Here is a 15,983-nt window from a genome sequence, read left to right as displayed (position 1 = left end):
TACGTTGAATGGACTACCAGAGGAATATGAGAGTCTAGTCACGTTTGTAACCACTAGCGCCACCATTGAAAAGCTCACTTTCAATGGTTTATATGATTTACTGTTGAACCAAGAAAAGGGAATTCAGATTCTCCAGTCAAAAAGGTCTATATCCTCTACTTCTAACAATACACAAGTTGCCTTTATGACCTACAGGGGACGAGGGAGAAGCACTTATCGTGGAAGAAGAGTTGGTCGTTTCCAAAACCAAGGACGATCAATCCAAAATTATCCTTTGAATGCTGATCGTTTTCAAAATCAAGGACGACCGATCCCAAATTATCCTCCTAATGCTGATGGACAAAGCAAAACAAAGTCAAGTGTTGAATGTCAATACTGTGGAAAGAAAGGACACACTGCAAGAAATTACTGGGATATTCCTAAAGCGTTTTCCGCTATGACGCTTGAAGAAGTCAAAGATGAAGCATGGTATCCAGACACCGGAGCAACCAACCATGTGACCATGAATGATTCTCAGATGACTGAAAAACAAGTCTATCAAGGAGGCGAAGGTATAATTGTAGGCAATAGTTTTACTATTCCAGTTTCTCATGTTGGAAATATGGTAATTCAATCGAATGAGCGAGGTCTTAAACTCAGTCGAGTTCTTCATGCACCGCATATTACCAAAAACTTGCTATCAGTAAGCCAATTTACATTAGAAAATAACTGCACTTTTGAGTTCACTCCGTTTGTATTCTATGTGAAGGATCTTCGAACAGGCGAGGTGCTGGCTCAAGGGTCGAGGACACGGACAGGACTATATGAGATTAAGGCACCAAGAAAGGAAGTGTTCTTAGCAGACAAAAGCCAGCGACCCACATCATTTGACATATGGCACCAACGACTAGGACACGCAAACAAAAGATCAGTAGGAATTCTCCGCTCAAAAGGATTGATTCATTTTCCAAATAAAGAAGATGGAGTCTCTGAAGGATGCCTTATTGGAAAAGCTCACAAGTTGCCTTTCAAACCTGTCTTGCACAAGTCAACTCGTCCTCTAGAGCTACTTCATGCTGACGTCTGGGGTCCATCTCCATGTGAGTCAAGGGAAAACTTTAGTTATTATTTGCTTTTGGTAGACGATTACTCTCGCTTTGTTTGGCTATTTCCTCTCAAGTATAAATCAGATGTGTTCAAAATGTTTGTCGACTTCAAATCCATTGTTGAGAACCAGCTGCAAGAAAAAATAAAAATTCTCCAATCGGATAATGGAGGAGAATTCATTAGTACCCAATTTGAATCCTTTCTAACCAAAAATGGTATCTTCCATCGCTTTTCCTGCCCTTACACACCTGAACAAAATGGATTAGTTGAAAGGAAACATCGACATGTTGTGGAAATGGGACTTTGTATGCTTAACGGGTCTAAGATGCCATCTGAATTTTGGGTAGATGCTTTCCGAACAGCAGTTTTTATTATAAATCGGCTTCCTAGAAAACATGGCAGTCAACATACGCCATATGAAATCTTGTTCAAACACAGACCAGATTACTCTCTGTTTCGAATTTTTGGAGCGACATGCTACCCTGTGTTAACAGCTTATCCTCGAAACAAGTTGGAACCAAAAACCAAGGCGTGTGTTCTCATTGGATATGGTGTCAAACACAAAGGATATATGTGCTTTGATCCCAAAGAGAGGAAGATTTATATCAGTCGACATGTTTTCTTTGATGAGAGCAAACTTGGATTCCAAGGATTAGAAATGGACAGCAGTCGTAGCCCTACCAACATCAATTTATGGCAACCTCTTCTCATGAACCTAGACCACCAAAACCAAAATCAGCCTAGCATCACTCAACAACTCCTCACTTCCTCACCACCATCAATTGATCCCATCACAGCTACTGAGCGTCTCCATTCTGACCAACCGTTAGAACTAGCTTCACCTCACCTACGTCCCTCCCCTTCACTGCCACCGACCACTGCTCCATCTAACAGAGCTAACATCCCTTCAACCTCCACCAATGAACAACCATCCTCAAGCTCTCCCAACTTGCAACCCACTATACCATCTATTGTTCCCTTACCTTCTCACACACACCCTATGATCACCAGGTCGATGACAGGTAACCTCAAACCAAAAGCCTATGTCGCCATTCAGTCCCAGACCACTGAAAATCACTATGAACCTGCTACCTATACCGACGCCTCTCAGTCTAATGCTTGGCAACGTGCCATGGATGCTGAATTTTGTGCCTTGCAGCAAAATCACACATGGGAATTAGTACCCCGTCAAGATCACTTTCATGTTATTGGATCCAAGTGGGTTTACAAGCTGAAATATAATCCTGATGGCACCATTGCTAGACATAAAGCTAGACTCGTGGCGAAAGGTTATCTTCAAGAAGCCAGTGTTGATTTCAATGAGACATTTAGTCCCGTCATTAAACCAACCTCAGTACGCATGTTTCTTTCCTTGGCAACACAATTCAAATGGGACATTCGCCAGCTCGACTTTGATAATGCTTTCTTGAATGGGATTCTCACAGAGGAGGTTTATATGTCGCAGCGTCAAGGCTATGAAGACCCTAAGAGACCCAATCATGTGTGTCGTCTTATAAAGGCCCTATATGGCCTGAAACAAGCACCACGTGCCTGGTACATGCGTCTCAGTAACTTTCTCCAAGATATGGGATTTCATATTTCCAACTCAGATCCCTCTTTATTCATCTCTCAAGGCTGTCGAGCCTTCGTTCTTGTCTATGTTGATGACATACTGGTAACTGGACCATCTACCGAGGTCACGTCAAAGGTAATTCAAAAGCTCAAACAACATTTTTCCATCAAAGATATGGGTCGGCTTTCATATTTTTTAGGCATTGAGGTTCTCTATCAAGATGATTGTATTTATCTCAGTCAAAGGAATTATTTACTCAATGTCCTTAAACGAACTCACATGGAGAAAGCCAAAGCATCAACTACACCTATGAGCACTATCCACAAACTGCACAAGGATGGAATCCCATATGACAATGATACATTTTACCGAAGTGTTGTCGGTGCACTCCAATATGCTTGCTTCACCAGACCAGATCTTTCATTCTCAGTCAACAAAGTATGTCAATACATGCATCGGCCTACCATTGATCATTGGAAAGCCGTCAAAAGAATCCTGCGATATGTTCAAGGTACTCTCAACTATGGTTTGTGTTTCAAATCAACCACATTTCCACACACTCTTCAAGCCTTTGCTGATGCCGACTGGGGAGGATGTTTAGATGACCGGAAGTCGACCGGAGGATGCGTGATATTCCTTGGACTGTACGAACATAAATAGGCTGAATCTCCTTGTCTTCCACCTTTTGTCTAACAAAGTGTTGATCAATCTCAATGTGCTTTGTTCGACCATGTTGTACGGGATTAAAGGCAATGTTAATAGCGCTTTGATTATCGCACATTAACATTGATGTTTTAATCTTTTCTCCAATGTCTTCTAGCAAATGTCTAACCTATGTAACTTTAGCAGTACCTGCAGCCATGCATCTGTATTCAGCTTCAGTGCTGGATCTTGCTACTGCCTTTTGCTTTCGACAACTCCAAGACACAAGATTACGTCCAATGAAAATACAAAAACCAGAAATGGACTTTCTTTGATCGGGATCTTCAGCCCAATCTGCATCTGTGAATGTCATAAGTTGATGTCCAGTAGTTATATTTTCACTCTTACCATAAACTAAGCCATCTCTTGCTGTCCCTTTAAGATATCTTAATATTCTTTTGACAGCATCTATGTGAGTATCTCTAGGTGCATGCATAAATTGAGATACTTGATTCACAGCATATATAATATCTGGTCTAGTAAATGTAAGATATTGAAGTGCCCCAACAATACTTCGATATTGCGTAGGATCTTCATATAACTCTCCATCTTGAGCACTTAGTCTTTGATTTATAACACTAGGAGTTCCAACAGGCTTACAATCAGACATACCTGACTTTTTCAGCAGATCCAACGTGTATTTCTGTTGTGTCAATGTGAGGCGATTATTGTGCCTATCAATCTCCACTCCAAGAAAGAATCGTAAATCACTAAGCTCTTTCATTTTGAAGTTTTGCATCATCAAAACTTTAGCTTCTTCTATGTGTTTTTCTGAATTGCCTGTGATAACAATATCATCAACATATATAAGAAGTAAAGTAAATATGTTTTCCTTTCGATAAATGAAAAGAGAGTGATCTAGAGGACATCTCCGAAAACCACATTCTTGAATCTTGCAAGAGAAACTGTCAAACCACGAACGTGAGGCCTGTTTAAGTCCATAAATAGATTTTCTTAGTTTGCAAACCCATGCATGAGAGTCTCCTTTCGTGTATCCTGGAGGTTGTTCCATATATACTTCCTCCCTTAAATCACCATGAAGAAAAGCATTCTTCACGTCCATTTGATGTAGTCTCCATCCATATTCAACTGCCAATGATATAATCACGCGAATTGTTCTCATTTTGATCACAGGGCTGAATGTCTCATCATAATCTTCTCCATATTGTTGTGTAAACCCTTTTGCTACTAACCTTGCTTTGTGTCTTTCTATGCTGCCGTCACGTTTGTATTTAATTTTGTTTGGAGCCCACTACGTTCTTTTCGTGTGGCCTCGGAATGATCTCTCATGTTCCACATTCATGCAAGGCATCCATTTCTTCTTTCATAGCCTTTCTCCAATGATGTGATTTTGATGCTTGATCAAATGAAGTAGGTTCTTCCTCCTTGCCAACTTTTGCCATGAATAACTGAAAATCAAGTGATAAAGAATCATAGCTAACCCACTTGTGAATGGGATGACGAATGCGTTGGGATCTTCTAAGGTGGGGCATGTTGTCTTCTTCACTGTGAGCATCTCTGTCCCTTAGTCGTCGACTGTAGATAAGACCCGAATACCGATGTGCATCGTTGCTCTGTTCTTCATTATTGTTTTCGTGATGACTTGATGATTGTGTTGGATCTTCTTGATTTTCACTTTGAGCCATATCTGACGGTTGTATTGCTCTCATAACAAGATCTGCATTGAATAACTGTGTACTGGTCCAGGGATCATAAGATTCAATGGTCATAGGCATTTCATTTGTATTATCAAAACTATGTTCATCAAAAATGACATTTCTTGAAATTTTGATACGTTTAGTTGTTGGATCATAGCATCGAAAACCTTTATATTCATCAGCATATCCAACGAATCTACATTGAATAGCTTTGTCTTGAAACTTGTTCCTCAAGGCAGCATCAACGTGAACATAGCATACACAACCAAAAACCTTCAAGTTCTTGTAATCAGGTTGTTTGCCTAAGAGTGTAAAATATGGCGATTTAGACATCAAGAGTGTCATAGGCAAACAATTTATTATGTATACAGCAGTATGGAAGGCTTCAGTCCACAAGGAAATAGGCACATTAGTATCATGCATCATGCTCATGGCGCTTTCAACTATATGTCGATGTTTTCGCTTAACTGCACCATTTTGTTGTGGTGTGTAAGGGCAGGAAATTTGTCTAGTTATCCCTTTTTCACGTAGAAATTCAATAAAATCAAGCGAGGAATATTCTCCCCCTCCATCACATTGAAAATGCACCACATTGGATGAAAATTTAGTTTGAATCATGGCATAGAAGTTTCGAAATATGTGAGGTACTTCTGATTTGTGTTTCATGAAGTAAATCCAGGTGAAACGTGAGTAAGAGTCAATGAATAAGACATAATATCTTGACCCAGACATGGAATCAATAGGAGCTGGCCCCCATACATCAGAAAAAATAGTTTCAAAAGGTTTGGAAGCCCTTTGATTTATATTATGGAAAGGTAAAACATGACTCTTACAAAGTCCACAACTTGAACATTTTTTGACACTTGAAGTAAGAGGTAAACTTGATCTTGATGAGACTATCTGTGACAAGTTTTTCAATGAAATGTCGACCACAGTGTCCTAGCCGACTATGCCACAAATCAGACTCCAAAAATTGGTTAGGGCCCCTTACTTTTGATTGAAAATGGCAAGAACTTGGCACTGATGACGCATTATGAGAAAGAGAAAATGTCTCAATCCTATATCAAAAGTGGATGAATCCTTGGGTAGACATTCCTTGAGGACGTACATATTCCCTTGACGCTCCCCTCTAACGAACATTTTCTTCGTTTGGAGGTCTTTGACATAGACAGAAGAAGGTGTGAATTCAACAGAAGAGCTTGTATCATCAATGAGTTTAGAAATGGATATGATGTTCTTTTTTATATTGAGAGCAAGAACAACATTAGACAGTAATAGAGACGAGGATGACAATGGAATATGTGCATTTCCAATATGTGTAATAGGATGAGATTTTCCATCACCTGTTATAATGCAACTTCTACCGTAATGAGGGGATAAGTTAGTCAATTTACCTGCATTTCTTGTCACATGGGTAGCTGCACCTGAATCCAAGAACCATTCTTCCTGCTCATTTTGCTTTATAGTCATCTTTGAGAATGCGGTCATCAATAGCTGTTGCATATCTTCAGCGGTGGATTTAGAACTTTGTCCTCCTTGTTTATAATCATGTCTTACCCCTTTGTTTTTATTTTGAGGATTAAACCAACATTGTGCCTTCATGTGTCCTTTCTTGTTGCACTGAAAACAAATTGGTATTTTTCTTGAAGTATCCAAAGGAGACATACCTTGGTTATGTGGTGTTGGTAGAATGCCACGACCACCATGGTTGGAGTTCCCATGGCTCTTACCAAACTTTATATTCATAACCAACACATTTTGGGAGTTCCCTTGATCAGTCCTTTCAATGACTCTTTTCATATTCATTGCATGTTGGAGAAGTTTACCTTGTAGTTCGTTGAAGGAAGGCAGAACAGGAAGGACCTCAAGAGCTATAATAAAAGCATGATAATCATGCCCAAGTCCATTCAAGGTTTGCTGCACATTTTCCTTATCAGAAATGTTATTCCCTGACGCAGCAAGTTGGTCTGCGACGGCCTTAATACGCCCTAAATAATCCATGATAGACGTTGAACCTTTGCTCAAATTCTGAAATTCTTTCTTTAAGTACATAATTCGAGCTTCTGATATTTGGGAAAAGGTATCAGCAAGGGTTTCCCATAATTCTTCTGCAGTCCAATCATCAGAAACTGAAAGTAACACTTGTTGAGATAAAGTGGACAAAATATACGCAACCAGACTTTGATCACGTCTCATCCACATAGCATGTTCAGGATTGTTGTCTTCATGAACAGCAATAACTTCTCCTGCCTCATTTTTTATTTCCTGTAAAACGGATATTGGTGGAGCCTTTGTTGAACCATCGAGAGGCCTTGACTTCTTATGAAAGGCATGATTTGCCTTTTCCAGATCAGATAATTCTCATGGTTGAGTTTTTCGGTAATAAGGTGAGGAAGAAAACTTGAGGACATGCCAGAATGCGAAAGGTTTTCCATGACAGCAGAAAGGAATGGTATATAGGTAGAAGATGAGAGGGAAAGAAGACACGATATAACAAGATGTGTCCTTGGGTAAGCAAGAAGAAAAAAGGAACAAGAATTGCGCAAGAGAAAAGTAAATTCAGGATAGAGACAAGATGAGAAAAGAGTTCTAACCATATCAGACCTGTTTGGGCATTTCGTTTGGTAGAGATAACGTAACCTGGCGCTCTGATACCATGATAGAAATCTAGCACCAATATCTGTAACCAGAAAACAGCACTCACGCAGGAAGATAGAGAGAGAGAGAGAGAGAGGGAGAGAGAGAATGAAAACAAGAAGAAACTGAGGAGAAGAAGCCGTGGCCAGAATGGTTTGCACGGCCTCTATTTATAATCCCATTTTCAGAATTCTAAGAGTCTCCAATCGTAGAATCCTAGGAGATTTCACAAGCTCCAAGGACATTAATTACATCATAGAAACCTAAGAGACTTCACATATTACAAGGATATTAACTACAACATAGAATCCTAAGAGACTTCCCATATAACAAGGATATTAACTATAACATAGAATCTTAGGAGACTCTTCACATGTTACAAGGACATTAAATATCTTAACACATTCTACAAGGAGGTAAAATCCTAAGAGACTCCTCTTCAACGTGCTGGTGAAGGATTTATATTTTAACAGAAATGCCATCTCATGGTTTTCAAGAAAACAATGAACTGTAGCACTATCTAGCACCGAGGCTGAATATAAGTCTCTTGCAGGAGGTGTTGCAGAATTACTTTGGAATCAGTCGTTACTACAAAAGTTCAGTTTCAAACCAACCACAGCCCCCATACTTTGGTGCGATAATATCGGGGCACTTTATTTGGCAACCAATCCAATTTTTCATGCTCGTACCAAACATGTTGAAATCGATTTCCACTTCGTTCGAGATCATGTCAACAAAGGCCATATCAAGGTTCAATTTCTACAATCAAATGAACAAGTTGCTGATGGTTTAACAAAGCCACTGAATGTCAATCTACATCATCAATTTACAAGCAATTTGAACGTAGTTGATTGCACGCTCAAATTGAAGGGGCGTGTTAAAACTGATGATCCAGCCGTTGAAGCTAATTATGCCAAGACCTGCTGTCTAGTCGTTGCAAATCATCCAGCTGTTGAAGAGATCTACTATCTAGACGTTGAAAATAAAACTGCAGCACCAGATCGACAGCTTGCCCTCTCAATACGCAATCAACTAAATACAACGTCTGCAGTTACATGATATTCTTTCCCGACTGAATCGTTTCATATTTATATCCTTGAATGTATAGCAAGTATTAACTTGTTACCATAACCAACATCTGTAACATACGAGTGAATGTTAATATAAATAGATACTATCCTCACACGTTAAGAGGGGGGAAAGAGGTTCATTTTCCTCATCTCTTGTGTCTCTAATACTGGCCACACCGGCCAAGACCATCGACTTCCTTCAGACCAGTGAGTGAGGTCAGCAATCAGACCCCTCTATGGCCATCCCAGCCCCATCAACACGGCGTATGACACTTGCTGCCGACGAGACCTATGGAGGAAGGCAAGGGTGAGTCCATCACCACAACATCAACCATCCAGCCACGTTGGAAGCAGTCACCAAACAACCTGCGGTCTCCACTTCCGTCAACTATCCAGCTGTAAGGGAGGCCACCATCAAGGAGACCCCAGCCGCCATTTTCACTTCCATGGGAACCTCCACTACCACTGCGCTACGAGTGAGAGGTTACATTGGCACCATAGGCGTGGTGCTACTCTGCCCAAAGCTTCGTGAGCCATCATGTGGCATGTATGGTCGGGTATGAGGTCAAGGATCATCACCAATCCTTTGGTATGGAAATAAAGAACAACATCATAGGACCCTATTGCGCAGCATGCCAGGATTTGGAAAATAGGATACAGGGCCACCGATTCCGAGCAAATTTGTGTATCTATGTCATGGGCAGACCCCCACACCCCTACCACTAGGGGACGACTTCCGGCATGGGAGAGGAGAGGTGATGGGGACACAGCTCCATGTGGCCCGATTGGTACCAAACGGGCTACCGCGAGTAGGGCCAAATGACCTTTCCCATCAGCAGCCAAAGGGGAGGCGACACAGCCAGCCTGAGGCCGAGCGAAAAAGGACCACGGTGGCAGAGAGCATCACTCAAGGAATGCTCGCTGTCTTGACTGACAATCGAGTTCCACATAGAGCCTAAGGGCAGCCTCTGCCTAAGGGGGATGGATCTGATGCAGCTCTTCCCCCAGCCAGCCAGAATGGTCGAGAGACGCCAAGCAGCGCGGGCACGAAGAGGCAACGTTGGCGGGCTAGCCACCGCCCAGGCAAGAGAAAGATAGCCTCTCCCAAGACCTTGGCCTAGATCGGAGAAGGGGCTGGGCGTATGGGCATAGTCAAGAGCCAGTCGCTGAGGCCATCAACATCTAGAGCGCAAGCCCTGCTGCTTGCGCAGGGACAGCCGAGAGGGGCTACCACACGATCATAGTTGTGTCATGGCCGAATGTTACACCCCTTCTAGGACCCCGCCGCTAGCCTCCGCTCGAAATATACAAATGTTAATGAATAGAATAAGTACCCTGGCCGGACAGGAACACCAGCTCAAAAACCCCTGATTATGTCAAGTACAAGAGAGAATGGGGTGTGAGGCAGTTCAAAGAGCGTGCGCTACAAAGACTTTAAACACTCACAGCACACTCACATGCCGCTGCCTGGCTCATAACGGCCAAACCAACCCGGGGCTTTGTCCTTAGCGCTATGTGTTTGAGAGGAGCCCTCCGACAATTGAAGGCCAAAGGTCGGCTGGAAATCAAGAGCACCCACCCTATCAAATTGAGATTCAACAATGGAGAACCGCAACAGTTGAGAAGAGAAGTTTGGCCTCTAAAGGCCCGCCCGCTGGTCACTGTCGCAAGGATGTTGAATGCCGCCTTCCATGTTCAACAAAGCAAGGCGTGAGAGGAAAATAATGCAATTAAAAGCACAAGAGGAATAGTGTGAGAAGACTTCATCGAAAGAACGAGTGGCTCGATTTGTTTAGGATTGGGGGGGCTTGGCGCTAACGACAGGCGAAGCCCTCAACAGATGCTATGGTGAAGTCCCAACAATCGTCACCCAGGGAATAGAGCGCTAGAGAAGCGTCTGCGGCCGTTGCTGATGTTGGCCGAAGCTGGTCGGTAGCCTATTGCGTCGGTCGCTGGTATGGACGCCTGAGCAGCTAAGGGAACGTCTGCTACAACCGAGTGAAACCCCTCCCGCGTGAAGCTGAGCAGGACTCAGCCTTTCAAAGGGTGGGGCACGTTGGATTTCTGAACGGGACACGTCGAATCCAAGCGAGACTCGTCGATTGATCCTGACACGATAGAGCGGGATGCGGCCGACTCGTTGGCGGGATTCGACTTCAGACACTGCAAGACAGGATTCTTTGGACACGGGCGTGGGATTCACCGAGTTTGCAACGACACTGCTGCGGCGGATACGGTGGGACTCGGGAATCAGAGCGAGACACGGCTCGTGACGACACCGTGACCAAGGACTCGTCGGGGACTGAAGAACTCGGCGGAATATTTCGTTGGATTCGTCGAGATGGCTGGAATTTTCCTTCCGTTTCAATCTTCGATTTCTCCCTCGTTCCTGGTCAGATTTTGACGTGAGGGCTTGATTTGCTCGGAATTCCGTTAAGATTGTTCTCTGAATTAGCAATGTGATTTGAACCCAAAATCAATCAGCTTTGTCACCGGAAATGCTCGAACTCCGCCAAAAAGGATAAGGAGTGCGCCAGAATCAAATTCAGCAAATTTGAACTATCAATCTCAAAGATTAAGTTGTGGATCGACTCACCAGCCAAGGATCAACTGCTCTAGATTGTTCCGTTGTTGATTTGTAGCGATTAATTCTCGAATTAAGGGTTGGATTCGCCAGATGTTGCTGCGACTCGTTGGACTCTTTCGATGATGAATTGATCATATCTTTGCAAAATGGAAGCACAGATTCCTCTGAGCTTGGGCTCGTTGGAATCATCTAAGCATCAGGGATCAATCTACATTGTCTGATAATGGGTCATTCGGTCAGCCAGAAGCACACAGAAATGGAATATGCAGGGGCGATCCACTTTTAATCAATCGGAAAGGATTTGGAATCACTTATCATTCACTGGAAATCGCTTTGAGGTCGTCTTTCATCCAAACAACAGGTTTCCGATGGAGGAAGTGGGATTTGGATCCGTCGAGAGATTGAGGAAGGTTTGACGGTGGAAATGGAACGCATCGTCGGGTCAGTCCTGCCTCAGGGAGGCCAAAGGTCGAAAGAGAGCCACGGTTCTGTTCCGCTCTGTCGAAGGAGTTTTGTTCGTCGTGGTGTACAAGCATGTCACTGGAGGAGGCCAAAGGTCGAAAGAGAGCCACCCTGCGAACGTCGTTTATCGAAGAACCATGTCGGAAGGCGAGAATTCACAAAAATTCTCAATCGGTTTTGTATATTGTTCCAGCTGGAGGTGCACTCCGGCGAAAGCTGGGAAATCTCCTATTACAAGAACAGTTCTCCAGAATTCAAAAGCGTCAAAAACAAGAAACTAACACACGACTTTATACGCACGAGCTAAAAGGTTTCAACCCGCCGAAACCAGTCGGACTGACTGACCCGGTTTGGCGAGTCAAACCTTGCATCCTCTGCTGTTGTATGTTGGTGATGTTCGAGTCCCCCTCTCGCCGTGTACTCATCTCGCGCAAAGGGCAGCCGACTGCGCTCACCTCGAGCATTGTTTGTAGTCAGCCGATCTGGCCATGAACTGGTGATGTCACAGCGGCCGTTTCCGTCAGTCGTAGGGTAAGGCTCACCTGTGGTGTTGTCAGTCTTATGTGGTCATGCCTGACCGCCTCTACTGGCTTCACCGAGTATCCCTCGGCAGGGACCACGACTGCTGGCCAACTTGCCCTCGGTATGGCGCGTCTCACATAACCTCTTGACTATGTCAACCAGGGGCCCCATGCGCTCGGCATGATGTCGAACATGCATGCGCATGCGCCCGAATATCTCTCGGTTACAAGGGCTAACCGTGTAAGCCATTCACTCAGAATATCGCCGACTGTAGTCGAGCGCCTCTCGACTGCGGCTATCTGGCACCCCGCCCATGCCTAGCCATAGTGAAGGGATCAGAGCCTCGTGCGGTCCAGCCATGGCTGAATGGTTGGACCCACAAGCGTTCGCTCCCGTACCCTGCCCGCCCCACCACTGCGTCAAGGATGGTTGTATGCCTGGCGGTGAGTGCAGCTCCACATCGCCCCGATGGTCGTGTGTTCGTCTCCAAGGTTCAGCATAGGCTAAAAGCTGACTAGGCAGAGACCAATCCCTTTCGCCTGTAAACACTGTAACACTGGCTAGACTCTTGGGTCGAACCTTCCTGCTGCTCTCTTCTGGTCTACTGGGCAAGCTAGGAGGCAGGCTAACCTCCCTAGCCTCGCGCTGGCCGGCAACTGTCTCATACTCAACACGGCCTTGCTGCGCCATGTACTCGGTGTTCCCGGCAGTCCCAAGTGGGGTGCATCACCGCGTCCCCTATCAGCTAGGGTCTCTAGAGGATCAGGCACGCCATGCGACAGAAGAGGACTCACCCCAGCGCCAGCAAAGCACAGCAGCCGCAACAACAAGAGAGCGCCCAACAGTCTCGGCCAGGCGCAGCTGGCCAGGCATAGCCGAGATCTCCTGCATGCAAGGGACGCTCAGGGAATAATGGGCAAAGATACGGAGACTGTGGGTGGCCAAAGAGGTGGTGAGGCCAGGTCTGCCATGAGCAACCATAGGAAGACCTTTGCCCAAGCCAACATGGGGCGCATGGGCACAGTATCCACAGGAAGACCTTGGCCCAAGCCAACATGGGGGGCATAGGCACAGTATCCAGAGTTGAAACCCTGCTGGCTATGTCGGGGCATCCAAGAGGCACGCCCGGCAGTGTGGCCTGCCTCGCATCATGACCCGGTCGCAATCGTGTTGTGGCCAAATCCACCAAGAGGCCGCAGCCAGCCCCTATCAGCTAGGGCCTCTAAAGGGTCAAGCACGCCATGCGATGAAAGAGGACCCACCCCAACGCCAACAGAGCACAGCAGCTGCAATGGTAGGAGAGCATCGGCCGAGAGCGCCCAACAATCTCGGCCTGGTGCAGCTGAGACCGCCCAATAACATTGGCCAGGCGCCCGCCAAGACTGCCCAAGCAAGAGAAAGCCTCTCCCTCGCCGATGCTAGGCCTCCGACACAACAACCATAGGAAGACCATGGCCTAAGCCGAGATGGGGTGCATAGGCATAGTCAAGAGGACCCTGAGAGCCCTGAGCCCTGCTTACTATGTCAGGGCAACCAAGAGGGGCTCCTATCGTCTAGGATATGTAGGATCAGGCACGCCATGCGATAGAAGAGGCAGCCGTAGCGGCAGGAGGTCAAGAGCGCCTAGCAATCTTGGCCAAGTGCAGTCGAAAGAGCATGAGCAACGAGCGAGGAAGGAAGAAGAGAAGGAGGGAGGAGGAAGAAGGGAGGCACAGGAAGAAGGGATCGAGGGAAGAAGAAGGGGGCGGAGGAAGAAGGAGGGAGGAAGAAGGGACGCAGCGGAGGAGGAAGAAGAAGGGAGGAAAAAGAAAGGAGGAAGAATGAGGGAGGAAAAAGAAAGGAGGAATAAGGGAGGCACAGGAAGAAGGGACGTAGCGGACGAAGAAGGGAGGCAACAGAGGAAGGGAGGCGAAGGACGAAGCAGGGAGGAAGAAGGGGGGAGGCGCAGGAAGAAGGGAGCAAGGGAGGAAGAAGAATGGAGGTGCAGGAGCGAGGGAGCGAGGGAGCGAGGGAGAAGGGAGGAAGATGGAGCGAGGGAGAAGGGAGGCAGCGGAGGAAGAAGAAGGGAGCGAGGGAGGAAGAGGGGAGCGAAGGAGGAAGAAGAAGGGAGGCACAAGAAGAAGGGGGGCAGCTGCCCCGGAGGAAGAAGAAGGGAAGAAGGGAGGGGCAGGAAGAATGAAGCGAGGTAGGAAGAAGGGATGCGGAGGAAGAAAGGAGGCAGCAAGAAGAAGAAGGGAGGCATAGGAAGAAGGGAGCGAGGGAGGAAGGAAGGGAGCGAGGGAGGAAGGAAGAAGGGAGGCAATGGAGGAAGAAGAAGGGAGGCGCAGGAAGAAGGGAGGCAGCAGAGGAAGAAGAATTGAGGAAGACAGGAAGAAGGGAGGCAGCGGTGGAAGAATTAGGGAGAAAGAGGGGAGCGAGGGAGGAAGAAGAAGGGAGCGAAGGAGGAAGAATGGAGGCGCAGGAAGAAGGGAGCGAGGGAGGAAGAAGAAGGGAGGCGCAGGAAGAAGGGAGCAGTGGAGGAAGAAGAAGGGAGGAAGAAGGGAGGCGCAGGAAGATGGAGGGAGGAAGAAGGGAGGCGCAGGAAGAAGGAAGGCAGTGAGGAAGAAGGGGAGGCGCAGGAACAAGGGAGCGAGGGAGGAAGAAGGGAGGCAGCGGAGAAAGAAGCGAGGTAGGAAGAAGGGAGGAAGAAAGGAGGCAGCGGAGGAAGAAGAAGGGTCCTAAGAAGGGAGGCGTAGGAAGAAGGGAGCGAGGGAGGAAGGAGGAAGGAAGAAGGGAGGCGTCAGAGGAAGAAGGGAAGCAATGGAAGAAGGGAGGAGGAAGAAGGGAGGCAGCGGAGGAAGAAGAATGGAGGAAGGCAGGAAGAAGGGAGAGAGGGAGGAAGAAGGAGGGAGGAAGAAGGGAGGCGGAGGAAGAAGGAGGGAGGAAGAGGGGAGGCAGCGAAGGAAGAAGTAGGGAGGAAGAAGGGAAGCACAAGAACAAAGGAGGCAGCGGAGGAGGAAGAAGGGAGGCGCAGGAAGAAGGGAGCGAGGGAGGAAGAAGGGAGGCATCGGAGGAAGACAGGAAGAAGGGAGCGAGGGGGGAAGAAGGAAGGAGGGAGGCAGCGGTGGAAGAAGAAAGGAGGCGCAGGAAGAAGGGAATGAGGGAGGCAGCAGAGGTAACGGTCAAAAAAAAAAACCGGAAAAACTTTTCCAGCACTCAGCTGGAAAAATTTTTCCAAAAATATATTTTCGTTTCCAGCCCCAACAGTCAAAAATTTTTTCCATGTTTGATAAACTGGAAAAATTTTAAAACTTTGAAATAAATTTCCTGTGCTACCCTGAATTTCCAGCCCGACAAACGTTTCCTAAAGTGATGCAGTAAGAAAATCTTAACTACATCAATACAGTCACAAATGTGTGTCATTCACTCATCCAATAATAAAAGAATGAAAAGAGGAGAAAGCATAAGCACTGCATCATTATTATTAGTATGATGCAACATCACACTCTGCCCCCTACTTGTCCCAATAAACAAGCACATTATAGGAAGCTTTTCTTTCAACAACATGAAAAGTAACAAAACAATAAAGCCCCCCAAATAAGTATTGAAACGAAACGTTGTGCAAGTAACTGGCAAAACAAGGATAACCTACAATGAGATTCAATAATAAAGTCAACCAATCTGTTGAATCCCCATGCCCGCTCACA

The sequence above is a fragment of the Nymphaea colorata genome, chromosome 5, assembly GCF_008831285.2.
Source record: "Nymphaea colorata isolate Beijing-Zhang1983 chromosome 5, ASM883128v2, whole genome shotgun sequence".
Lineage (NCBI taxonomy): Eukaryota > Viridiplantae > Streptophyta > Magnoliopsida > Nymphaeales > Nymphaeaceae > Nymphaea > Nymphaea colorata.
The sequence above is the reverse complement of the archived record's forward strand: the minus strand, read 5'-3'. Positions refer to the sequence as shown.